The sequence below is a fragment of the Malaclemys terrapin genome, chromosome 9 (assembly GCF_027887155.1).
Source record: "Malaclemys terrapin pileata isolate rMalTer1 chromosome 9, rMalTer1.hap1, whole genome shotgun sequence".
Classification (NCBI taxonomy): Eukaryota; Metazoa; Chordata; order Testudines; family Emydidae; genus Malaclemys; species Malaclemys terrapin.
Window position 1 is genome coordinate 85,400,343 of NC_071513.1, and position 13,459 is coordinate 85,413,801.

The following is a 13,459-nucleotide window of genomic DNA, read 5'->3' on the forward strand; positions in this document are numbered from 1 at the left end:
TACTTTATTTCCCCAGTGCCTGCAGCAGAAATGATCCATGTGAGACAGCTACCTAATGTCACCTGCCCTCTGGATATTTGGTGGTAACACAAATGATGCAGAAATACTTGCCTGTATATAATTAATATTGAAGCTTTGTATTATAAACCCAGCTTTACACCTAGCTTTGCCCAAACCAGGCTGATTCATGTGAATTTTCAAACAGGTGATTATACTAGGGCCCCTGACACAATGTGAAGGGTCAAAAATTGACGTGGGTTTCAATTCTGGCTTACTTTCTTGGCTCAACATCTCTCTCAAGTGGTTTAGCCTAGAAACATAAAATCAGTGGGTGCTGCTTACTAACATTTCTGAAAATCAGGCCACTTATTAGGTATATAAATTGGGAGTTAGAGCTAACTTTGCACACCAATTCTTGAAAATCTTGGTGGGGGTCACTCTTCTCAGAGACCTGTCTTGGGAGGCAAAAAGTGAGTGGTTTTTAATAGTGTTAGCTCAATCAAGATGACTTAAATGATTGGACAGCCCTCTGAATGCTCATTGAAATACAGGCCAACACATTTGAATATATGTTAACTGGCCACATTGTAGCCTGGGCTACAATACCTGAGATAACATGATTGAAACACACATACTTTTTGCCCCTCATGACACTTGCCCAAAATCACAGAGCCAGCCCTGAGCTGCTGAGCTCCTTCTACTTCCTCCTCAGTCTGCACCCGCAGCTCAGATTAAAATGTCAGCCCAGCACTCTCTATCTTCTCAGTCCTCTCCTACTGGCTCCTCTTGGGCAGCTCCTAGGCCTCTTTCTGTTCCTTGGAAGGGAGAGGCACAAAGGCCTAATGCTGTAGCAGCAAGAGAAGGAACATCTAGGAGACCCTTAGGAAGGTGGAGCAGTACTAAGGTAAGAAGGATGCAACCAGCATGAAGGCAGTCTGCATTAAATGTGGGGAAGCTGCATTAATTGTGTGTGTGGTGGAGGTGCCTGGAAACTGGCATTAACTGCATGGCGGGAGGGGAACAGGCAGGATGTCTGTCATGAATTGTATGGAGGTTGCTGCATTAATTGGGGGGCTTAATTAGTTGTATGGGGGAACTGCATGAATTCATCTAGGGATAGCCTGAGAGGGGACTGTTTCAGCCTCTCCAAATTTTCCTTGCCTTGGTGTGCTCATGACAAGCTCAAGAAAAAAGCATCTCCTTAAATCCCTCAGCAGCCTGGGGCAGGGACTTCCCAATTGTGTGTCAAAGGTTCAAGACATGGGTTTTATTGCATATTGTATCATAACTGGCAGATTATATTGTTTGATCATAAAACCCCTTGTTCAGGATGTTTTCTTATTGCATGAATGAAATAAACCAGTTCTACAATATGTAATAGATTAGTGGGGGATAGCTTGTTAGAAATTGCTGTGCTAGTTAATTTCATTCATACAATGAGGAAACATCCTGGTCAACAGGTTTCATAGTTAAATAATAATAATTAATACGTAGCTCTTGCGTAGCGTTTTATAATCAGAGCCAGCTCCAGGCACCAGCTTCTCATGAGGGTGTGCAAACCCACATACCTGATCACAGTCACAAAGAACCCAGATCAGCCTGGTTTACAGTGGGTTCTAGGCATGGCCCTAATCCATCTAATGGTCCTGGGACTCAACTGAGCAGTAGTCTGTGCCGATTGTGAAAATTTATGACATGGTTTTGTTTTGTGAAGAGATAGAAGCCACCAAACTAATTTTATTTGATACACACCCCAGCCAGACTTGTATCTGGCCTTACAAGATAGAAAACGAACATGCTAACCAGCTATACCACATTGTACCTGTGAGCAGTCATTGACCTCTAAAGAAACAGAACTCCATGCTGTGTATAGGGCCAGCCTTTGCATTTTCAGGTCAGACCTTTGAAATATTTTATCAGCGAACCAGTCCCCCATATCTCCCTCTCAGAAAAGAGACTGACTGTGACCCACCTTTCAGAAACAGAAAATCCTAAAGCCAGGCACCCAAGTTTGAAAATGTTGTCCTTGATGGCTTGATGAAGGCCACAGAGGGATTAGTCCCTTGTTCTCAATTCCTTGTTTAATCTCCCAGACAGTTATCCCTCCTTGGGTCCGTCTACAAAGCAATTAAACACCCATGACTGGCCCTGATCCTCTGACTAGAGCTTGCAAGGCTTGGGCTCTGGGGCCATAAAATTGCTGTGTAGAGGTTCAGGCTTGGGCTGGAACCTGATCTTTGGACCCCACAAGAGGGGGAGGGTCCCAGAGCCCAGATTCCAGCTCAAGTCTGAGACCTGCAAGCCCAAGTCAGCTGACCCAGGTCAGGCACAGCTGTGCTGCGGGGGTCTTTTATTCCAGTGTAGATATACTCCTTGTGGCCAGACATCATGCTGGTTTCTTAACAGAGGAGCTGGTCAGCAGCAGGCAGTCAGTTGATAGGGAGTTAACAGTCACTGTAGCCAGCAGTGAGGGTAATTAACCATTGGAACAAGTTACCAAGGGTTGTAGTAGTGGTGTCTCCACTACTGGCAATTTTAAAATCAAGATTGTATGTTTTTCTAAAATGTGTGTGTGTGATGGGTTGGACCCCTTGGGAAGCCACCTGATGTGCTGAGATACCACTGAGTCTATCTGTTCTGCCAGCATTGGCCCCCGCTTTAACTTGTCTTGCTGAGCCAGGCTCTTAAAACCTCCTCTAACACACACGCAGGCAGAGCCACACCCAGCTGTAGAACAGCTCTGGGAAGACTTAGCTTAAGGGACTTGCTCCAGCACTCAGATGTTCACCTCCCTTGGAATGCAGATCCAAAGATATATAATGAAATTCGCCCCCTTCCTCAATGTGGAGAGAGGTGTGGACACTTCTTACCCGTGCCCCAGTTAGAAATTACAGAAACTGGGTTCAATAATAAGCAAAAAAACAAATTTTATTAACTATAAAAAGGCAGATTTTAAGTGGCAAAAGAGGTAACAAACAGAACAAAGCAGATTACTAAGCAAATGAATTCAAACACGCAAACTAAGCTAGTTTCATTAAAGAAATTGGTTACGAATAGTATTTCTCACCCTAGATATTGTTGCAGGCAGTTTGCAAAGTTTCTGTGGTTCAGAGTTCCAGTTATATTCCTTTTCAGACTGGACCGCTGTCTCAGTCTGGACTTCCCCCTTGCCTTCCCTTTTGCAATCTTTCTTCTTGGGCAGACTGGCCATGGAGAGGAAGAGTCCTGTTTGTCTTCCTCCCCACCCTTAAATAGGATTTACATAAGGCAGGAATCCTTTGTTTCCCAAACTTGGCCCCCCTTCCCTTACAGTGGAAAGTTACAAGAAGTCCCAGGTAATGTTTTAGTATCATGTGACAAGACCACCAGACCCTGTAGTATCACAGTGTCTATGAGTCAATGGCAGTATAGAGGGTCCACAGGAAGGCCTAGCTTTTCACAGCTCATTGTCCTCACTGATGGGCCATCCCCCGTCTGGCTTTTCCATTGTTGTATCTGAAGTGCTAGCAGTGGGCGTCACCCAAAGTAGCATAGTTGAAATACAGATACATAGTCAATATTCCTCACTTCAAATACAGAAATGATACAGGCATACAAATTGCATAATTGTGTTCAGTAAATCATAACCTTTCCAATGATATCTCACATGAGCCAACTTGCATAAAGTATATCTCAGTTATGTCATATTCATATCATAAGCATATTTTCATAAAGAATATGGAACGACATGTCACAATGTGCTGTAGGTCAAACAAGAATTAATTCAGAGAAGTCCTGTGGCCTGTGTTATACAGAAGGTCAGACTAGAATCAGTGGTCCATTCTGGCCTTACAATTAGGGCCCTACCACATTCACGGCCATGAAAAATACATCACGGACCATGAAATCTGGTCTCCCACCATGAAATCTGGTCTTTTGTGTGCTTTTACCCTATACTATACAGATTTCATGGGGGAGACTAGCGTTTCTCAAATTAGAGGTCCTGACCCAAAAGGGAGTTGCGCGGGGGGGGGAGTCGCAAGTTTATTTTAGGGGGGCTGCAGTATTGTCACCCTTACTTCTGCGCTGCCTTCACGCCTGGATGGCCAGAGAGTAGAGGCTAGTGGCTGGAGAGTGATGGCTGGTGGCCAGGCACCCAGCTCTGAAGGTGGCGCCCTGCCAGCAGCAGCACAGAAGTAAGGGTGGCAATACCATACCATGGCATCCTTACTTCTGCACTGCTGCTGGCGGAGGCTGTGCCTTCAGAACTGGGCTCCAGCAGCCACCACTCTCTAGCTGCCCAGCTCTGAAGGCAACTCCGCCACAGGCAGCAGCGCAGAAGTACAGGTAGCAGTACCGCAACGCCCCCTACAATAACCTTGCAAACCCTCCCCCCCACAACTCCTTTTTGGGTCAGGACCCCTATGATTATAACACTGAAATTTCAGATTTAAATAGCTGGAATCATGAAATTTACTATTTTTAAAATCCTATGACCATGAAATTGACCGAATTTGGTAAGGCCCTACTTATAATCTATGAATAAGTAGCCTGGAAAGCAATGCCTTCTAGAAGTGTGAACTGACCTGGAGTCTTTCAAAAAAATCAAGGGCACTATGGCTATAGTTATTTCAGATCCCAAAATCCACCGGGAATGGCTGTGAGTGGTCCATAATTAAACTGTACTTAGTAGAATAAGTCAGTGACAAACTTTCAACTCCAAAAATTGGTTTGTATCTCTGACCGCTCTGCAGGGCTACCAGCAGTAAAAAGTAGTGACAAAAAACCCTTGTTTTTTGTCACTAGAGTCAGCAGTTACATTGCAGAATAATTAAAAGGGAGTAAGACTGTGGGGTAAGAAGGTGCTATTGTTATCCAGTAACTTTTCAGAATAGAACTATTCCTTAAGTGTTAGCAGGAACAGTTAAAGAAAGAAAGGAAAAAATAGAATGTTATTTAGGAAATAGTTTTTGGCCAGTGTTCAATACAACAAATTTCATCTTACAATTCTGCTTTTCTGCTGATTAAATGCACCTTTACTGGAGTTACTTTTATCAGTGTTTACAGCACATTGTTCAGGTATGTGTATTTAACGAGTCACATGTTTAGCCATAATCTAAAGGTGTGTAGATGTACTTGTGGGAGTACCACACCCTTACAGTAATATTAGAGACACTTTCAATTCACTACTTTAAGTAGGTAATAAGTCAAGAGTTACTGACAATAAGGATACATTCATGGTTTTGCATATAAACATTTGTTTTGGTCGAAAAGCTAAAGTAAATTCTAGAGCTGGTTGAAATTTTTTTGACAGTATGTTTGGGTTTTTTTGGTTGGAAAATGCCGTTTTGTCAAAAATCAACTTTCTGTGGGAACGTGTTGATTTTGACAAAATTTAATTTTAGAAAAAAATGAAAATGAAGCATTTTAATAATGTCAAAATGGTCCATTTAAATATGTTCAGAATGGAATATTTTGATTTTTCAAAATAACTTTTCCTTTCAAAATGTATTTTAAACTAAAAATATATATATATTTTTAAAGCTGAAATGAGATGTTTTAAATGTATTGAAATGAAATGTTTTGGCTGACCCCAAACTAATATTTTTTTTGAAAATTTCATTTTGTGGGAAATTTTGAAATTTGATGTTTTGATTTGGAATGAAAACAAATTTTGAAATAATGGAAATTCCTGCTCAGCTCTAGTAAATTCCCCGGCAAAAAACTCTGTTAAGCTGTGTTAAATTTGTAAATATTTCTCAATTACCTAAGGAAAAGATCCAAAAGTGATTGTTGTAGCTATTTCAAAAAGTAGAAATATTAGAAACTTAAGGTTACAATTTTTATAAACCCCCAAACATTAGGAAGTTTGGAAATTCACAATTCTGAATGCGCAAGCAAATGTATTCTGCCCTCTCTCCTCCACTGGATTAAGCACTTTTCATGATAGAGATTTCAATAAGGATTTTAAGAAGTCATATTAAATCCATTTTATTTTCATGGTTTGCCTATGGAGTAGAGGGAATATAACCAAAAATCCACTATTTTCACTTTATATTCCCTCTCCACCATAGGCAAACCATGAAAATAGTGGATTTTTGGTTGTTGTTATTATTATTATTTTATTGTATGTAGTGTGATAGCGCTAAGAAGTAAGTGTCTTTGTGTGCTAGGAACTGTTCAAACGGGTGACAAAGAGACAAAGAACTTTCAGTATAGTCTCTAGACCTCTCTGCTTCCCGTAGTGAGCTAGGCAGCTCTCTTTCCCTCCTGCTGTTCCCAAACCGCTCCCTATGTGTTTCCCTGTTTATTGCTCCTCTCATTATGGCTATCTGTTTCTGAGGCCAGACAACATCGCAAGGTCTGTTGGAACCAGGCAGAGCTAAGAAATCTGCACAGACCATAATGTAATGATAAAATCACATTTAATAACTAAATTATGCTGTCAACAGCTTCTTCCAGTCCAGAAAAATATCTAGCCAAAGACATCAGTCCTCACCGAGAACAACAGATGAACACAATTTTGGGGATTGTGAGCCAAGCTGTCTAGGAGTTATTGGTAAGTCAAAAATATTTAGGAAAGTGTTAAAGAAATAAGAACATTTCCTTTTTTAAAAACACATTGTCAGATTTGCTCCAGATTTTCTGGAAAAGTTCTACTCTGGTATAAAATTGCACCTGAGGAATTTCAGGGTTTGTACTTGAGAACCCAACAATTGTTAGGCAGCTTCCGTGCTGTGCACACTGCTTATCTCACTGATCACAATGATTTCATTGTTAACTTGTGATTCTCTCATATGTATTTTATGTGTGCCTGTTCTCTCTCCTGTTATATTTTGACTGTAAGCTCTATGGGGCAGGGACCAACTTATTGTTATGTGTTTGTACAGCACCTAGCACAGTGGGGCTCTGATCCTTCATTGGGGCCTCTGGGCACTACTACAAAACAATTTACAGTGTTGCCAACTCTTGGGGTTTTATTGCAAGTCTTGCAATATTTAGTGTTTTTCTTAAAGCTTCACTCTTGAAGTCCTAGGAATATGCCAGAATCCTAGATTTCATTTAGAACAAAAAGTAAGCTTCTAACCCATAGGGTTGCAGAGAAAAGCTTGACAACATGAACCCTACAGGCTCCAACACCAGAAAGCAAATAAAAGGAACCCCAATTTTTAAAAAAATCTCATGAGCTTTAAGATAATCGTATGATTTTTTGCAGCATGACTCATGATTTTTGAATGCTTGGGGTTGGCAATACTGCAAAAAGTAAATAATAATGGATTAGTTTAGATTGGGTGAAGCTAGGATGTGAAGATGGGTGGGTATGAACTGTCTCTCCATTATAATGATTCAGTATGGCAAAAAACATTTTTTCCATAATTTTTCTGATGTAAATTGACTACATAAAAAAAGGAAAATGGAACTTTCTTGCTCTTTACAACATTCAACTTAACCTTTGAAAACAAAGATAATGCCCTTAGTTTCTAAGTCATATTCAGGATGTTATAATTTTTACTCTGTTCTTTTATCACTTGCTCTTTCTGGAAGTTGCTTTTTATTATCAATATATATATATATAAATGAATGTTCTGAAATCTATAAAAAGAATTCTCATTCACAGCAGTTACATAAACCACTCTTCCCCCAAAAGGAGGATAAACTATTTATCCCTGCAGGAGAATAGTGCAGCTAAATCAAAGTGCAATAACAACATTTATCATTTATGCACTGGATGCTTGATATGTTCAAAGCACTGTACAAACTTTAACTATTTTTAGCGTCATAGCACTAATACAATATGTATCTGTATATATACCCTTTGTACATATGGGAGATTAGGGTAAAAAATTTCACACTTGGGTGCCTAAAATAAGAGAGCTGTAGTTGGGTACGTGTTGTATCTTTACACAACAAATATAATATGGAGGAACCATATGACCATATATACAAGATGCAAGGCCTAGCTCACGGCTGATCTGGCAGTGTCCTGGTGGCTTCAAGACAGTGAGGCTCACTAGAGGACTCACAAATTATTTAAAGGGATACTAGCCAATTCTTATACACCGCAGCACCCAACACTGAAAATTATGGATGAAGTTAATTGCCAATGTTATACAATATATTAGTGGTAGAACCATTAGTCACTGGTTCCTAGCCCCATCCTCAATTCACAAGCCTCACTGATTACTAATATAATGCAACCCAAAATATAATGTAGATTTTAAGGAGTAATACTGGTGAGTGAGTTGAATCCTGAAAATGCCCTGGAAGATATAAGATATAATTAGAGAGGGGCTTGATAAAATTCAAGCAAGAAAAATAGATAAGGTTTGGTGCTGGTATAACGAAAGGTACAATCTAAGGACCCATCTCATAAGCACTTAGCCATGTTAATAGTCCCATTGGATATTGGGGGCCCAAATATATTCATTTTTACTTGGCAAGGTCATTTGCAAACATCACACAGGAAATTTGAGCAAAATAAAAAGAAACAAAATTGTGAGCAGTCCTATGTTTAATAAAACCAGAGTTTCTGATCCAAGTCAAATAGAGGGCAACACATCTCTACAAAGAAGAATGGCTCATTCTCTCACTAATCTACATTTTATAGTTTTTGGATGGTACATGCATTTGGCAGGAATTCTTATTGTTGTTCTGACTTTTCACTGTGTCTCAATGAAGGTTTTAAAAATACGTCCATTAATTTAACGCATTTACAAGCCACTTTGAACAAACAAAGTAGCACAGACAACAAGGGAAGGATCCAGACTAGCTTCTTTTACTCAGAGTCCATACTTTTACTCAGAAGCATTGTCCCTGTGACTTTGCAGCCGCTTGTTACTTTTCTCTTTCATGGTCTTTAACTGGAGGATTGATGCTCACTTATCCCCTGAAAACACTTATGTACATGTTCAGCATTTGCACAGCCCTATTGATTTTTAACTTCTAGCATGTGAGTAGTAGTTGCACTGGTTTCAGTGGGACTAATCAAGTGCTCAGGCCCTCTCAAAGGTCCAGAGAGGCCTGGGCCACTTCCAGCTTTTGAGGCCCCTAGCCATAATAAAAATAAAAAATGACGACACATGAAAACAAAATAAGGCACGAAAAAAGAGTGAGACATAATTTGAATATTTTCTTATTTAACAAATGCTTTTCTAGCCCTTTTCTGTGCAAATGCACTAATTATTGAGGAAAAATCTAGCTTTCGTGCAATGTCACAGTTGATATTAAGCATGGCAAGCCCATTCAAATGCTCTTGTCCCATAGTTGAACGGTGATAGTTCTTTACCTGCTTCAACACGCTGAAGGTGCGTTCACCTGAAGCCACTGATGTAGGCAAACTAACAAAAATATGCAATGCAATTGTGATATTAGGAAACACCCCAGAGAGTCCACGTTCGAATATTTCTTGAAGCAATTCCTTTGGCTTGCAATCCAATTTAAAGTGTGTGGAATATATTCGTTTGAGGAAGATGACCTCATCACTGAGATCTTTTGAGATTTCTTTGTTGTACTATTGCTGAAATTGTTCGGCTGCAGAAAGTAGATCTTCATTACTCAGTCTGTTGAACTTCCAAAGAAGCCCAAAAAGGGTACAAATTAGTCACAGTGACTCAAATTGATGTGTAAGACCTGATTGAATAGAGTCAATGATGACAAGGAAGACATTGACTCTATAATGCTGATTGGCATTGGATTCAGTAGGTAAATTGTGATTGGTGGAGAACTCAGATGAAATGCCAATATTCTATGCTACTAATTTGGACTCAGTCAGGATCACATGCCATTGTTCATAAATCTGTTGAATGTAATTGATAAGACTTTCAATGTTATCCCTCTCAACATCAAGTGTAGCATTGCGTGCTTCAATTACCAGATTAGTTTAGTGGATCATTTTAAGGAGCTTCATTCACAAAGATGACATCAGAATGCATTCAAATTTCGACATGTGCTTCTGAATAGACTGAAGTTCAGTTTGAGCTTGTGCAGTGAGATTGAGAGATTCAAGCTCATTTAAAGTCTTTCTCACTGAATTCAAATGCTGCGCAACTGGTTGAACACCATTAATCCATGCAGACCATCTAGTTTTGGACATCCCATGCAGTGAAACAGGAAGATATTGCTTCAGAATTTCCCACCTTTGTGGACTGCTACTGAAGCGATTGTACATTTGCTGAACAGTTCCAAAGTAAGTAATCGCCTCCTTGCATGATTCAGCACAGTCAACACCTACAAGGTTTAGTGGGTGGTTTCCACAGCTGGAGAAAATACAGTTTGAATTATGCTCAGGCAGAACTGCTTGTACACCTTTGTACTTCCCAGCCATATTAGATCCATTGTCATAGGCTTGACCAATGCAGCCTTGAAAATCTAACTGAAAACCTTCTAGAATTGCTAGTACTCGAGCAGCAATTTCTTTCCCAATGTTTTTCGTGAAATTATCAAACAAAATAAACCTTTCTTCCATTGAAAATTTTGAGCTGCCTACAATTTTAACATATCGAATAACCATAGTAGTCTGTTCCTTGTGAGAACAATCTGGAGTGGCATCAACAATGATTGTAATACAGACAGATATCATCTTCCTTTCCAAATGCAAACAGATGGACATCATACCAAATGGACTGAAGGTGAAAAATCCATTGCTATCTACATACTGCACAGACCACAGTGAGAGATTATGCCATACAGTATCAAAGAAACTGAGGAACCACCTGATCAGCATCCTATACAGCAAACAGAAAAACATCAAGAAAGTCTCCAGGTTGGAGAGCTCTATCATAAATAACCAACCCTCCACACAAATGGACTTTCCTAAGATAAGGCAGGAGATCTACATTACACACTTCACCTCTCTACAAAGGAAAAAGGACCGTAAGCTGTCTAAAATCCTATCTGCCACATGGGGCCACAACAGGGGTACCCCTAACTCACCCAACAATATCGTCAATTTATCCAGCTACACACTCAACCCAGCAGAAGAGTCTGTCCTATCTCGGGGACTCTCTTTTTGCCCCAGCACCGCCACGAACATGATACAGTTCTGCGGTGATCTGGAAGCCTACTTTCGCTGCCTCCGAGTCAAAGAATACTTTCAAGATAACACTGAACAGCGCACTGATACACAGATACCCTCCCACCAACAACACAGGAAGAACTCCACATGGACTCCTCCTGAGGGTCGAAATGACACTCTGGATCTATACATAGAATGCTTCCGCCAACGTGCACAGGCAGAAATTGTGGAAAAACAATATCGCTTGCCTCATAACCTAAGTTGTGCAGAATGCAATGCCATCCACAGCCTCAGAAACCACTGTCAAAGTTAGACTCAGGACTCAGTTTGTCAGACCACTCTGTTTTATTAGCACAGCGCTCTGCTAATACATTCAGATACTGTGAGCCCCCATGCAAGATTCAAACAGTCTTATTTATACAGATAAAAGGGTGCGAACTAAACAAAGCGACAGAGAGAGCAAAATAGTAAAATTTGCATAGGGCACAATATGCATATCCTGCTTCCTTATTAACTCTTATCGATCTAAGGCTAATGCTTCACCAATTGCCCTTAAGTGGGGCAATTCATTAAGCAGTTAATGTCTGCTTTCCTGCCCCCCTGGCTTGCAGCATTTCTCATGTCTACTTAAAGGTACATACAGCATTCTTTAATTCATTCTATTTCTTCAATATAATTCATTTCACTTTCACAATCCCTCCTTTTGGTCAAGCTTACGCAAAGACCAACAATTACTGGGTTCCACATATTAATAGTTCTTTATCTCTTCGTTCATCAGTGATATTTCAAAATCATATTAGCACTCTGTTTTGGGGCAGTCACTTGGGTGGCATACCTTACACAATTCTGGATACAACAGGAGATTAGCTGAAAGCATACAAAAATCATTAGGATTTCAAACAGGATAGTCAGGGCTCCCTGAAACAACCAGTTTCCTATGCCAGAGAAATTTAACAGGTTACTTAGCCACTTCCATAAAGAACTCAGCTCTTCATGGGGAAGATATGCGATTTGTTCTAAGTGAGTAGCACGATCTATTACTTCCTTGGGTTCGTCAGGTATGAACACACAACATTATTTTCCAATGAGAGCACAGGTCCCTCCTTTGGCCGCCAGCACAATGTCCAATGCCTGACCGTTTTGGAGGGCCATCTGTCAGATCGCCCCTGTTTCTTTGGCCAGGGTTTTTTAAACTCTCTCCGATTTCATTTGCCATTATTTCAACTACTGCTTGTAACCTTAGGAGCCTTTTTGCATGGTGTTGAAAGATTGTATTGTTTTCACTAAGGTTACTGTAGGGGGAACATGAAATTGATTTTTTTCTGTTTGATCCTCAGGTCAAGAAAAAAAATCATATCCCCATACCCAGCCCGCCACTTTTTAGTTTTATTCAAATAATCCCATACACTATTGGTCACAATATGCTGAAGGCAACGGCTTTTTCCCAGATCCAGCCCTGTCCATTACACACTCAACACCAATGACCTTTTCCCTCCATCACACTTATCCATTTAGATACATTTATTCCCACTGCTTCCCAAGTGTCATTATTGTTCCATGTTTTGTTAAACAGACAAGGTCCTCCAGTGAGGTCTGGGGAATTGAGTGGGATTGCCAGGACAGGAACACCAGCTTGAGAGTGGGCTGGGATGTGGCTGCAGATCCAGCAATTAGAAATATTAAGGGTCTGAGCTATCCACACTTGCTGCTGGATAAAAGAATTGTCATTGTGGACTCCCCAGACCTTAAGACACCAGCAGCTGAGGAACAGGCACCACCAGAGGCTCATGTTGGAGGCAAGACCCTTCCGGTTCTGACAACCTCAACTGAGGGAACCGCAGTCACGGTTTTACATCCACCGGGCAGCAGGCGCTAGGCTCACTACTGCTTCTTTTTGGGCCTTGCTTTAGGTCCTTGTCTGCTTCTGGCAACCCTTACGAGAGCGTAGATGGTAAGGTATTGCAGGCTGTTCCTCTACGTCTTCTTCTGGAGTCAAAATTGACTCTGCGTGGTCCTGAGGTGATTGGTTTGCTGGAGGGGTGCTTTCTTACACTGCGAAGCATGTATGCACTCTGTGATGCCAGACAGTTTAACAGCCATCTGGATAGTAAGATGATTCTTTGATGTCCTTTAAGTCTCTTTACTTCTTCTTCCTTGACTCTGGCTATAACAATGGCCTTCACACCTTATCTTTTCCTGATGCATACATTCCTTATTCACACAGATTGAGAATACAAACAGTAGTATTTTATATGGAGCAAAAAGGCATTGCAAATTAAACCTTGCTAAGTTTTACAATCAATAACCAAGACAATTTACATTGAGACCCAGGCCTTCAATGTTCCTCTAATCTACTTAACATAGACACAATAGAGAATCCTGTTTCTTACTTACTAAACCTTAAAACAAAGAAATGTATATTTAACTAGAGGCCTACTTTGTAATACATATAGGAAACCATAGTAG

General features: G+C 40.5%; 1 long non-coding RNA gene across 1 annotated transcript in view; it reads left to right on the forward strand.

The window, feature by feature from the left end:
• The first annotated feature begins 776 nt into the window (after positions 1–776).
• The window catches only part of LOC128843697 (uncharacterized), a 31,856-nt gene continuing 19,173 nt past the window's right edge, over positions 777–13,459 (forward strand). The window contains exons 1-2 of the long non-coding RNA XR_008446333.1: positions 777–904; positions 6,432–6,538. This is a non-coding gene — a long non-coding RNA (uncharacterized LOC128843697). The remainder of the gene's footprint in view (positions 905–6,431; positions 6,539–13,459) is intronic.